The following is a 13,196-nucleotide window of genomic DNA, read 5'->3' as shown; positions in this document are numbered from 1 at the left end:
AATGCAATAAACACAATTGATTTGTTTTGCAAATAAAATGTGACAACTGTCAGATTTAACTAAAATGTCATATCACTAAAATGTATATTATCACGGACTTACCTTTTTTTCTATCATTTGTGACGCACTGAAAAATGCTCATGAAAAGAAGCATATACTTCGAGTTATATACATAGTTTTTGAGTTATTTGCGAAAAATCGACTGAAAATGTGGTATTTTTGTCGAAAAATAAACATTTTTAATCGCAAATACCTCGAACAGTATTGACTTACGTAAAAAACTCTATAGAACGAAAGTTTCTTGGAAGTAGTTAGTATATCCATTTCCGGGCTTATTTTAAACAAGCGATTTTTCACCTCCGTGAAGGGGTGATTGTCACCCCTCAAGTAAAAGCAACAAATGGCACAAGTTTAACTTTGGAGTGGAGGGCAAGTAGAACCTAAAGCCTAATTTTCATGCAATTCTTAGTTGACGCTGAAAATTACAGGATATCGCCGTATTTCCCGTTCATTAACTTGGCTAATACTTATAAAATTCCTTTCTATTGGCTATCTAGGTTAATAAAAATTTAATTACATCCTATCGCCGTAAGTCATATAATATCTCCAATCTTTTATTTTAGTTAAAATAATTTCTCCCAAACATATTCTAGAACTGGAACTGTTACAAAAGTAATTGAAGTAATACGTCCAATAAAATCCTTGGAGAAATATTTTTACGACGACTTCAAAACCGGTGACGAATGCACCAATTTTTGCTAGAACACAATAAACCTTGATTTGAAGAGACTCATAAACCATATCTTCCACTACATTGAGAAAAGTTCGAATTAAAGAAACTGTTTGATCGTAAAACGTAAAACATGTCATAGCTTAGAAATTTTATTTTATGTTTAAAATTATTTCCAATGAATAATACTAATAAATTTGTTATATTTGATAGGTATCATAAAAAAATAAAAAAGGTATCAAGATGTTGAAAATATAAAAAAGTCATTAATTTGTAAACTTATTATTCCAGTTATTCCAGTATAGACCAGGAAGGATATGTTTTTAGGTGGATGTGAGAGGTGGCATTCGGATTTTTGCGGATAAAGTTAGGTGATAACTTCGTTAATAATAATTGACTTATGCTCCTTCTCAAATATGCCCGGAACATTAATAAAAAAAATAAAATATTTAAAAATTTCAAAAAATTTCGTTTTTTTCTAATTTCTTTTCTTATAACTTTAAAACGATTCATTTTGGAACAAAGTCGTATAGGAATAAAACAAAGATAATTAAATTTTCTATCAGATACGATTGGTTAAAAATGTATTAATTAAACACCCTGGCTGCAAAATAGCAATAAATATAAAATAAAAGGGCAAAACAAGCCTGTCCTTATTCAATGTTTTTCCATCACTTACGTTACACTTGGAACCTTCCTAATTCGCTTAGAAAATTCCACACCTGTAATTTTGAACCAATCAAAATACGTTATTTTGACAGATCACCATGGCAACGGAGGTATTTTATCGGAAATTTTTTGCTCGTGGGGTACCCAACAGCGAATTATAGTGGAAATTTTTTGACGTTTACAATAACAGAACATTTTTGACAGACTGGTTTTTATTTGTTTACATAATTTAGTTTTGATTCATTTTAGTTACAAAGCTAAGATGTTTTCTATTTTCTTCGGACACCTCCTCTCTTCTTAATGGCGAAAATGCAGGACTTTGAATGTTTTCAATTAAGTTTCTATGTCTAATAAAATATATATAATATTTAGACACTAATTTATTTACCTTTTTCCCATTCAGTACTTTCAATTTTGCGTAGTTTAGACAAATACGCCAAAAAATAATTTTCTATCACTTGTAGTTACTCAAAACTTATGTAAAATTGAAGAATATACTATTTTCTATCTTGAAATGGTATTCCCATGCAACTACAATGAGTAGAAATTACGAATTTGAAAGCCTAAATAATTGCTCACAAAGCTATGACGCGCTATTAATCTGTTCATGCAGCTTTGGATTTTCAAATGCAAATTTGGTGTGGAATTTTCAAAATATTCATGATCTCAAAAAAATTTCCGGAAATAATTTGACCTCTAGTGGTATTACTAGTGAAAATTTTTGTAATATGCTAAAACCGTCCACCAAATTTCATTAAAATTGACTTACTAGATTTTGCATAATAATTTTGCAATCTAAACTTTTTTAAAAAATTAAAATTTTTTAAGATCTTGCACAACAAAAACTTAAACTAAAAATGTTCTTACAAGTTTTTTCGTAATTTAGTAATATTTTGTATTTTGACAACGGCACCCGATTTGGGCGTCGAAACGTTAATAAAATTATTTTTTTCATTTTAATTGTGGCTTATTTCCCATATAAATAATTAATCTTTTGTAATATTTTGTATTTTGACAACGGCACCCGATTTGGGCGTCGAAACGTTAATAAAATTATTTTTTTCATTTTAATTGTGGCTTATTTCCCATATAAATAATTAATCATAAAAATGCCACAAGGAAATAGCTTCAGAACAACATTAAGTTTTTTCGTAGGATGCAGAGTTTTCGAGATAAACGCGGTGTAACATTCAAAAAATCGAAAAATTGCAATTTTTGAACGAGAAAAACTTTGGATTAAAAAATAAAATAGCAATTCTGCTGACAGCAATTAAAAGTTTAAGTCAAATTATACCGGTTTTAATTATTTGCGTTGCTAAAAATTAATTTTTTTTTATTATTAAACAAAGCTATTTTTTATAAGCTTACAAATTGTTTATAATTTTAAAACATTGCTGAGGCCCCTTAAATAATCCGATTTTAATTATGTAAAGTGTATTAGATAGGTAGAGCACCTCCTTATATTTAAAAAAATTAGCCAACTTCTAAATGGTCTACTTTTTGTTCAGAAAGGTTTTAAAAAATTTTAACTTTTTTAAAAACATTTAAATTGCAAATTTATTATGCAAAATCTATTAGGTCGATTTTAATGAAATTTGGTAGACCATTTTTAAGTAAGTTATAAGAAATTTCTAAGTGAATTACTAAGGTTCGAAGTGCCACCAAAGTGGTTAAGAGACATTGAATAACAACAGGCGTATTTATTGCTATATTGCAGACAAGGTAATAACTTAAGTCATTTTTAACCAGTCGTATATCATGCAAAATTTAATTATCTTTATTTTATTTCTGTACGACTTTGTTCCAAAACAAACCGTTTTATAGTTATAAGCAAAGAAAGCAGAAAAAATCGATGTTTTTCGAAATTTTTAAGTATTTTAATTTTTTTTATTAATGTTCCGGGCATATTTGAGAAGGAGTATAAGTAAATTATTATTACTAAAGGTGTCACCTAACTTTATCTGCAAAAATCCGAGTGCCACCTCTCACATCCAAAAATACAGGTTTTTTACAATTTAGTCCTGGTGTAGTATTCGAAGTGGTTAAAGAATTTAAATATCTAGGAACAACAATCACGAATGACAACAAAATAGATCGAGAAATTCAAACGCGAATAACGGCAGGAAATAGATCTTTCTTTACAATGCAACATCTAATGAAGTCAAAACGCCTCTCAGGAAGTGCAAAAGTCCAGATATTATATTAAGGTGGTCATAGTACTACTAGCAGTTGCGTATGGAAGGGAAACATGAACGCTAACAAAAAGAGAAGTATATAAATTGATAGCGTGGGAACGTAAATTTCTTCGAATGATATATGGCCCTTGCATAGACAGCGTCATCTGCTATCCTAAAACTAAGAGACAATAAAGCCCCAGGAATCGATAAAATATGTTCGGAAATGTTTAAAAAAGGTGGTGATCAACTTTTTGCAGCAATCCATAAACTGATAGTTCTTATATGGCAGAATGAATTATTGGTACCAGAAGAGTGGCTGAAGGGAGTAATATGTCCGTTGCATAAAAAAGGTGATCAACTGGATTATAAGAACTATAGAGGCATTACTTTGTTAGCATCTGCATATAAAATCTTCGGCGATGTATTGTTTGAAAGACTTAAACATTTTACAAAGGATATTGTAGGTCAATACCAATGCGGATTTGCTGCTGGAAAGTCAACTATACATCAAATTCAAGCACATAGGCAGATTCTAGAAAAGTCACTAGAATATAACATAGATACCCACCATCTCTTCGTCGACTTCAAAGCAGCCTATGACAGTGTTAAAAGAAGCGCATTATATAATGCAATGATAGACTTTGGGATCCCACCTAAGTTAGTTAAGTTGACCCAACTAACAATGCAAAACGTAAGCTCGTGCGTTAGAATTTAAGGAGAAAACTCTACGTTCTTTGACGTTAATAATGGTCTAAGACAGGGAGACGCGCTGGCGTGTCTCCTCTTTAATATTGCCTTGGAAAAGGCAGTCACAAAATTAAATATTAGAATGAATGGAACTATTTTTAATAGGTCGACGCAAATTCTCGCATTCGCTGACGATATAGGTATAGTGGCCAGAAGTTTGAGAGACATGGTGCAGTGTTTTACAAGGTTTGCGGACGCGGCAAGTGAATTACAACTTGTGGTAAACGAGGAAAAACCCAAATATATGTTGGTTTCTAAAAACTCCCAAAATATCCAACAGAGAATTCAAATTAACAATCACACCTTTGAGCAAGTCAAGGAATGCACATATCTTGGATCGCTAGTAAACTCAATAAGCACGACAAGCGATGAAATAAAAAGACGCATAGCAATAGCAAACAGAACTCTTCACGGTCTCCTTAAACATTTAAAAAATAAAAATATAAAACGTGCAGTAAAGCTCAATATATACAAGACCTTAGTAAGATAGGTTTTGATATATGGAGCTGAAACGTGGACCCCATCTCAAAGTGATGAAAGATTTCTTGGTACTTTTGAGAGAAAAATTCTTAGAAAGATCTTTGGGGCAGTAAATGAAAATGGGCTATTGCGTCGAAGATACAACTTTGAACTGTATCAGTAATACACCGATCCAGATGTTGTGAAATTCGTTAAAGTGCAGAGACTTAGATGGGCTGGACACATTGCTAGGATATCAGACCACGAATACACTAAGAGATTAAAATTTTCAAAACCAGAGGGCACAAGAAGTAGAGGACGACCACGAAGAAAATGGATTGCTGATGTGGAAGAAGACCTAAAAATTCTAGGGGTCAGAAGATGGAGGGAAGTTGCCAGGAATCGACAGGAGTGGCGACTTCTTTGTGAGCAGGCCAAGATCCACAACGGATTGTCGAGCCCCTTATGATGATGATAGATAGCGTTACAAACGAATGGAGGCGAAGATACAATAACGAGTTAGAGTCTCTATTCGGAAAAGAAAATCTAGTCAGATGTATAAAGGCCAATAGAGTCAGATGGGCAGGGCATATGATTGGAAGTACCAACAATCGCCTTATAAACAATGTGTTTTGGGAAAGGACAGATGGGAGAAGGTCTGTGGAAAAGCCTAGAAAAAGGTGGAAAGGTACGGTCAGAGAAGATCTGGAGAAAATGGGACAGACAAACGGAAATAGTGGCACAAGACCGACAAACGTGGAAGGCAATAGTAAACGATGCAAAGATTCACGAAGAAATGTAACACCATTGATGATGATGATGATGATGATGATGATGATGATGATGATGATGATGATGATGATGATGATGATGATGATGATAATAATAATGATTAATCCAATGAACCAGATATTTTTATCAAATTTATAACTTGAAATGAATTTTAATATTTGCTTTTAATTGATAAATTGATCGCATATATGTATGTTACAATATCTAGTCTTCTTGTCCGTTATTCTTCCATATTTTACCAATATCCTCGAAATTCAGTCACTACAAATTATGGTTTATGCTTTCGCATGTTATCCTATTCTGAGGAGGATTGTTCATTCTTATTTCTGTTTTGGATACCGTTGATTTTGAGTCTTTGTTATCTTTTTTTAATTCTCTTTGCATTATTCCACCACCTTATATTCGGTCTCTCTTGGCTCCTTCTTTGATTTGGTGTGCACCCCATAACTCTTTTAAACGTATCGTTTACCAGTCTTTTGTTGATGTTTCGATCCATCACAATTTAATTATTCTCACCCTACTTTTTTCCTAAATTTTTCTATGCTTTTTTCTTCAATTTTTTTTTCTAGTATTATTGTCAATATTTTCCGTTCACTTCTTTTTGGTTCATCACCTTTGTTTTCATCGGATAAGCTATAACTGTTCGTAAAGCGGATTTGAATAACTTAATTTTTATATTTTTGCTTAGTTGAATGTTTTTGAGCACCTCTGTCTGCCTTTTTCTTCCGTTAACTTTTTTGTTCCATGTTTGTCCCACCTTTTTGTATCTAGTATTTTTAAGTTTCGTTGACTCTTCTACATTTCTGTATTAACTACTTCATTCCCTTGTATTGCTTCATATTGTGTTTTCTTTTTATGTTTTTTGCATCTGTTCTCTAAATTCTCCCTGTTCTGATTCCCATCCTTTTAATTTTCTTTTGATATATTTTAATTGGGCGAGATGATTGGCATCTCACCCAAGCTATTCAACCAAGCGCTGGAAGATGTATATAACAACTACACTGGGATGGCTTGGGTATAAACATAAGCGAGCAATATCTGAATGACTTACGATATGCTGATGATATTGTATTAATAACAAAAAGAAGTGAAAAAATACAAATAATGATGGAAGAACTAGATAGAGAATCGACAAAGATAGGACTGAAGATGAATTTCAGTAAAACAAAAACCATGACCAATTAACAAGAAGAAATAATAATTACAGTGACACAAACAAAAACAGAACAAGTAAAAGAGTATATATATCTAGGACCAATTACTAGATTAAATAAAGAAAATCAGACCGAAGAAATAAAGAGTAGAATAAGATTGACCTGGGCATCATTCGGAAAACTATCTTAAATTCTAAAGAACAGAAAATACTCGCAATACTTAAAAACAAGAATCATCAATCAATGTACACTCCCTGTTCTAATATATGGCTCTCAGACATGGACGTTTACAAAAGAAAATATGGAAAAATAGCAAAGACAGAAAGATATATGGAAATACAAATGCTGAACATTAAACTATCAGACGAAAAGAAACGAATAGATTCGTAATAAAACAATAGTGAAAGATGTCTCAACCCAAGTAGCAAAGCTTATATGGAAGTTTGCCGGACACACCCTACGGTAGAAGGATGAAAGATGCACTAAGATGATTATACTTTGGAGACCGTGGAAGCACAAACGGAAAAGGGGAAGGCCGCAGATGCGACGATCAGATGACCTGAAGAAACACACTGGGTCAAAATGAATGCAAATTGCCCAAGATAGAGAGGCATGGAAGAAGGAAGAGGAGGAATATAACCAAGGATGGATGTTTAGGGCTGATAAGATAGATAAATAGATATTTTACTTCCTTTTTCTTTATTCGTTTAACTAAATGAAAAACCGTATTACCTTATCCGAGAAGGCTCCTATCAGTACACCTCCTTACGATTTATTTTTATTCACGATTGGATAGAAAATCTCCCCTTGGCACTTAACATATTAGAAGAAAAAAACCAAGTGGCCTACATTCAAGAGACTAATTATCGAAGAAAAATAAAATGTTTCAACTATCAATAACCCAGAAGAACTGGAAGTAAATGTCCTGGATTTCAAAAACATCATAAAAGAAACAGAATCAACGTATTCATACGCAGTATATTGCAGTGAAATCGAGTGTGGACGAAGGAATAGACCAAGAGGCAGCGCTGAAAAATCTCTTTGAATTTACTAAAGCTAGATTTTTTACAGTTGATTACTGCAAGTGTGTAGAGAAACATACTGAGGTCGGTCAACCGAAACGTAGAACAGGGGTTATTGAGAGGGTATCGAAGTTGCTTTCCTACGAAGGTAATTAAATCCATTTACTAAGGCTGAAAATCAGTACACACATTCTAAATTAAATATAAATAACATTTATTATAGTCGGTCAGCTGTTTGACGGCACAGAGCCGGTCGGTCGGCCCCAATAGTCGATTGAGGAAATGAAGCATTTTGGCTCGCAATTTTTTCGTCCAGCATGGATTTACTTGAAATTTTCACAGAAGGTAGGGAATAGTCCAAGGATCATTTGCTATATCATGCCGCTATCATACGCTAAATCCTTGGGGGTAGTTGCCACCCCATCTAGGGGGGTGGGAATTTTTTATTACATTTTAATCATGTAATTCGATGGAAAAAGTAATTCTAAGAAAAAAATGCTTTTTACATTTTCTTCGCAAAACTAATAGTTTTTGAGTTATTCACGCTTGAAAATAACAGTTTTTCGACGAAAAAAACGACTTTTTTTTGAGAGGGTTTTTTGAGAATACCTCGAAAAATATTCTATATATTTTTGGCGATAAAAAGTTCCTTCAAAAATAATTTTTCGACGAAAAAATCGACATTTTTTGAGAGGGTTTTTTGAGAATACCTCTAAAAATATTCTATATATTTTTGGTGCTAAAAAGTTCCTTCAAAAATAATAATTTTGTAGGATTTTTAAAGAGCTATAAGACTGTGTAAATTAAATTACGTAAGATCCCTTAGTTTTTAATTAGGGCGGGTTTAAAAGGCTCGAATAAGGGGGTGTTTGCTGGTAAATAGAGGTTTTAAACAGCTACATCTGGCTAATTGTTCACTGTATTGAAAATCTATACACATGGTAATTTCAGTCATTAAAAAGGCTACAAATTAGTGGTTTATAATTTTTTTCGTATCTTCGGAATTTTCGGAGATATTTTGAAGTAAAAGTTGAAAAATACCAAATTTCAAAAAATCAATTTTTTAATTTACAATTTTTCCAAAATTAGGCATTTTAAATAGGTCAAACTCCTTGAGTGTATTGATAATATAAATATAAAAGGAACTACAGAAAGATGAAGACCAATTTTGAATTAGGAAGGTAGTTAGGGGGTTTTCACTGATTTTTTCGTAGAGAAAAGCAGGTACCGACATTTTTTTGATTATAAGTAGCTTAATTTTGATGCTAGAAACTTTTTATTATTTTTTTTTTCTGAAAGTTCTAATTGTATACTTGAAAAAAGATTATTTAAATTTTCCTCGAAAAATGCAAATTTTTCCCATTATTTGGCTTTGAATATTTCAAATTATGCATTTGACGAAAAAAGCTAACTTTTAACATGCTGTATCGCGGTTCCTATTGGTCTTAAAGATATTATTGGAATAGAATAATTCGGTTTATGTTACTAAAAGATACAATTTTGATATCTACAGTTTTTTTTTTATTAAATGCATATTTTTCGAGGTATTCTCAAAAAATCCTCTAAAAAAAGTCGATTGTTTCGTCGAAAAACTGTTATTTTCAAGCGCGAATAACTCGAAAAATATTAGAATATATGTATTGGTTTTCAGCCGTTGTAAATGGATTTAATTACCTTCGTAGGAAAGCAACTTTGATACCCTCTCAGTAACCCCTGTTCTACGTTTCGCTTGACCGACCGCAGTATGTTTCTCTACACACTCACAGTAATCAACTGCAGGATTATCGATTTGCAGGATTATTGGTTTGAATAGGGTATGTGCTGAATAGGACAGCAGAGTATGGGTCACTTGGGCCTGGGAAAATTTCGTATCTCAATAGCACTCCAAGCCCCGCCCACCAAAAATTACGTCACGTTATTTTACGTCACGTTATTTTACGTCACGTTATTTTACGTCACGTTAGGCACTGTCATGTTCTGTTAGGCATTATACGGAAAAGAAGAAGAAGAATTGACAGTGCCTAACGTGACGTAAAATAACGTGACGTAAAATAACGTGACGTAAAATAACGTGACGTCCTAACGTGACGTAAAATAACGTGACGTAAAATAACGTGACGTAAAATAACGTGACGTAAAATAACGTGACGTAAAATAACGTGACGTAAAATAACGTGACGTAATTTTTGGTGGGCGGGGCTTGGAGTGCTATTGAGATACGAAATTTTCCCACGCCCAAGTGACCCATACTCTGCTTAGGACAGTTTGTCCTTTTTTCTTATAGCCCAAATTTGCTGCTACCTCTCACAGCTGAGCATCGGCGTAACCGTTTGCTCTGGTATAGACAAAGGATTCTATGGGATCGGGAATGGAATCAGGTGTCTCTGTCTGGGAATGCACGATGGACGGGCAAGAGTGAGAGGGCGACGTGGTGGTGAAAGGCGTGACCCACAATTTGACAGAAAGCGGCACGTTCAACACACCGTGAGAGTTATGGTATGGGATGTTATTGCTTATGGTAGCAGATCATCATTAATTCTCATCAGGGGCAATGTGATAGCCTGAATATATTCAGGAAGTAGCGGAACCTCTTATTATTCCACACCAAAAACACCATTCAAAACACAATTTTTTTGCAGGACAATGCCAGATCGCATATTACCTTCTTTTTCTTCTTCTTTAAATGCCATCTCCACGACGGAGGTCGGCAATCATCATAGCTGTTCAAACTTTCTAGATGGCTGCTCTGAAAAGTTTATTTGATGTATATCCGTACCATTCTCTCAGATTGCGCAGCCACGATATTCTGCGTCTCCCTATATTTCTTTTTCCTTGAAATATTACCAGAGATTCGTTAACTTTTATGGACCAACAACATATCATCCATTTAGCTCGGCCTTCATGATCGCCTGATTTGTCTTTAATTGAACATGTCTGGGTCATGACAGGTCATACGCCACCATGGTAACATAAAAATAGGGTTCCACAGGCCGAAGTTGTCAAAATGAAGAAAACAAGTATGAAACATGGGTCTTAGTATGCCAGTTTAAGAAAAACCTGTAAAAACATGATTTGATTGTTATATGACGTCATTTTTAGTATGTATCCGCATTGGATACACGCGGCCACATGTATCCGGCCACACGTTTTTATGTATATAGAAACAGTTTCATTTCGTTCATTTTATCGAAAATTATTATCTTTTAAATTGTTTTTAAACCCACAAATGTTTTATTATAAATGCCACGAAAAGATTGGTCATAAATTATACCATACATTCTGGGATCAAAAACAGTTCGATTGAACCTAACTTACCTTAGTACAAATGTGCTCATAAAAAAAGTTACAGCCCTTTGAAATTACAAAATGAAAATCGATTTTTTTTAATACATCGAAAACTATTACAGATTTTTTATCGAAAATGCATATGTACCATTCTTAATTCAGGAACATCTTAAAACAAAATTATAGTGAAATTTATCCACCACATAAAAATTTCATGGGGGTTTTGTTCCTTTAAACCCCCTCAAACTTTTGTGTACGTTCCAGTTAATTCATAGTTGTGGTACCATTAGTTAAACACAACCTTTTTAAACCTTTTTTGCCTCTTAGCATTTTATCGATAAGTCAGTTTTTATATATTCTTTTTTAATATATTTACATAAAAATTTTATGGGGATTTTGTTCCTTTAAACCCCCCAAATATTTGTGTACCTTCCAATTAAACTATTATTGTGGTACCATTAGTTAAACACAGTGTTTTTATAACTTTTTTGCCTCTTAGTCTTTTTTTGATAAGCCACCTTTTATCGAGATGCAACTTCTTTTTCAAAATATTCTTAAAAATGTAAATTATAAATAAATTTTCAGATTATTAACAGGTCTCTATAATCGTACTTAACCATATACAAATATGTGGTGGATTCGACAAATATTCAAAATATCTCGATAAACACTGGCTTGTCGAAAAAGTACCAACTACGAGGCAAAAAAGTTTTAAAAACATTGTGTTTAACGAATGATGCCACAATAATAATTTAATTGAAACGTACTCAAAAGTTTGGGGGGGTTTAAGGGATCAAAACCCCCATACAATTTTTATGGGGTGCACAAATTTCACTTTAATTTTTTTTAAGATGTCGCTACCATAGTAATGTCACATGTCCATTTTCAATAAAAAAATCGAGTTTTCGATATATGACAATAAAACGATTTTCATTTTGTAACTTCAAAGGGTTGTAACTTTTTTTGTGTGCACTATTATTGTATATAGGTAAGTCAGGTTCAATCAACCTATTTTTGACCCCAGAATCTGTGGTATAATTTACGACCAATCTTTTCGGGACAACCTGTATATATTTTTTTCTGTATAAAATAAATAAATTGTTTCATTTCCCTTTATTTTGTTTAAAAATATGTCTAAGCAAAAATCATAGCAGTCCTGCAGGCCAACCAGAGTTTTGGATTTCGTAGGCCACTACTTACAAGTACTCATAAAGATATTTAGACGGTGTGTATCTGGTGCGGATGTACACGGCTCAAAATACAAAAATACATGTGCATCCACATTGGATACACGCGGCCACTAAATCAGTGTGACGCGTGTATCCATGTTAAATACATGTGGCACTGAACGTGTTAAATTTGCAACACCATCCACAAATTTGAGCAGCTCTTACTCATGCAGCTGCAGTAGTCTGGAATGAGATACCTTAACATGATATCGACCACCTTATCATCAGAGCGATATGCAGGCGTTTTATTGAGTGCATAATAAATGATAGATCCTCAACACATTATTGAACCAGCTCTACAGAAAGTGACGAATGAAGCTAAAAATTTAGTCTGTTTATTAATAAATAACACTGAACATGTACACCCAAAAACAAAAAGTCGGATAAATATATTAAGCCTGGATTCCGCGTACCAAAAAAAAACTTATTAAAGCATGCTGAAAATGTGTTAATAGCTTAACGGTGTCTAGTCGGACAAACATTGATGTATGGGAATACTGGAACAGGGGAAGTTTTAATTGTAGAACGGGAATTTAATTGTGGAACTTGTCAGCCTGACAAGTTTATAATTGTGAAAACTAGCAGGTCGTTTTTAAGTTTATTCAATAGCAAACTTTATATAATATATGAAAAACTGTTTATCATTTGTTGAGCATTTTAATGTTGAGCATTTTAATAAGTCCAACACGTAGAACATGTCAAATGACAGGAGATATGTTGGTGAAAAATAGCAGTTTGATTTTTGCATGAGAGTTTAATTAAAGTGTGTTCCAGTGTTACAGTGTTCTGTTCCAGTGTTCCCGTACATCAAAGTTTGTCAGACTAGACACCGTTAATCTATTAACAAATTTTCTGCTTGCTATTAATAAACCTTTTTTTGGTACGCGGGATCCAGGCCTATATATAGGTATGCACAGTGGCGGCTCGTGATT

This window comes from Diabrotica virgifera, chromosome 8, assembly GCF_917563875.1.
Source record: "Diabrotica virgifera virgifera chromosome 8, PGI_DIABVI_V3a".
In the NCBI taxonomy this organism is placed as follows: Eukaryota; Metazoa; Arthropoda; class Insecta; order Coleoptera; family Chrysomelidae; genus Diabrotica; species Diabrotica virgifera.
This window is presented reverse-complemented; position numbering follows the sequence as displayed.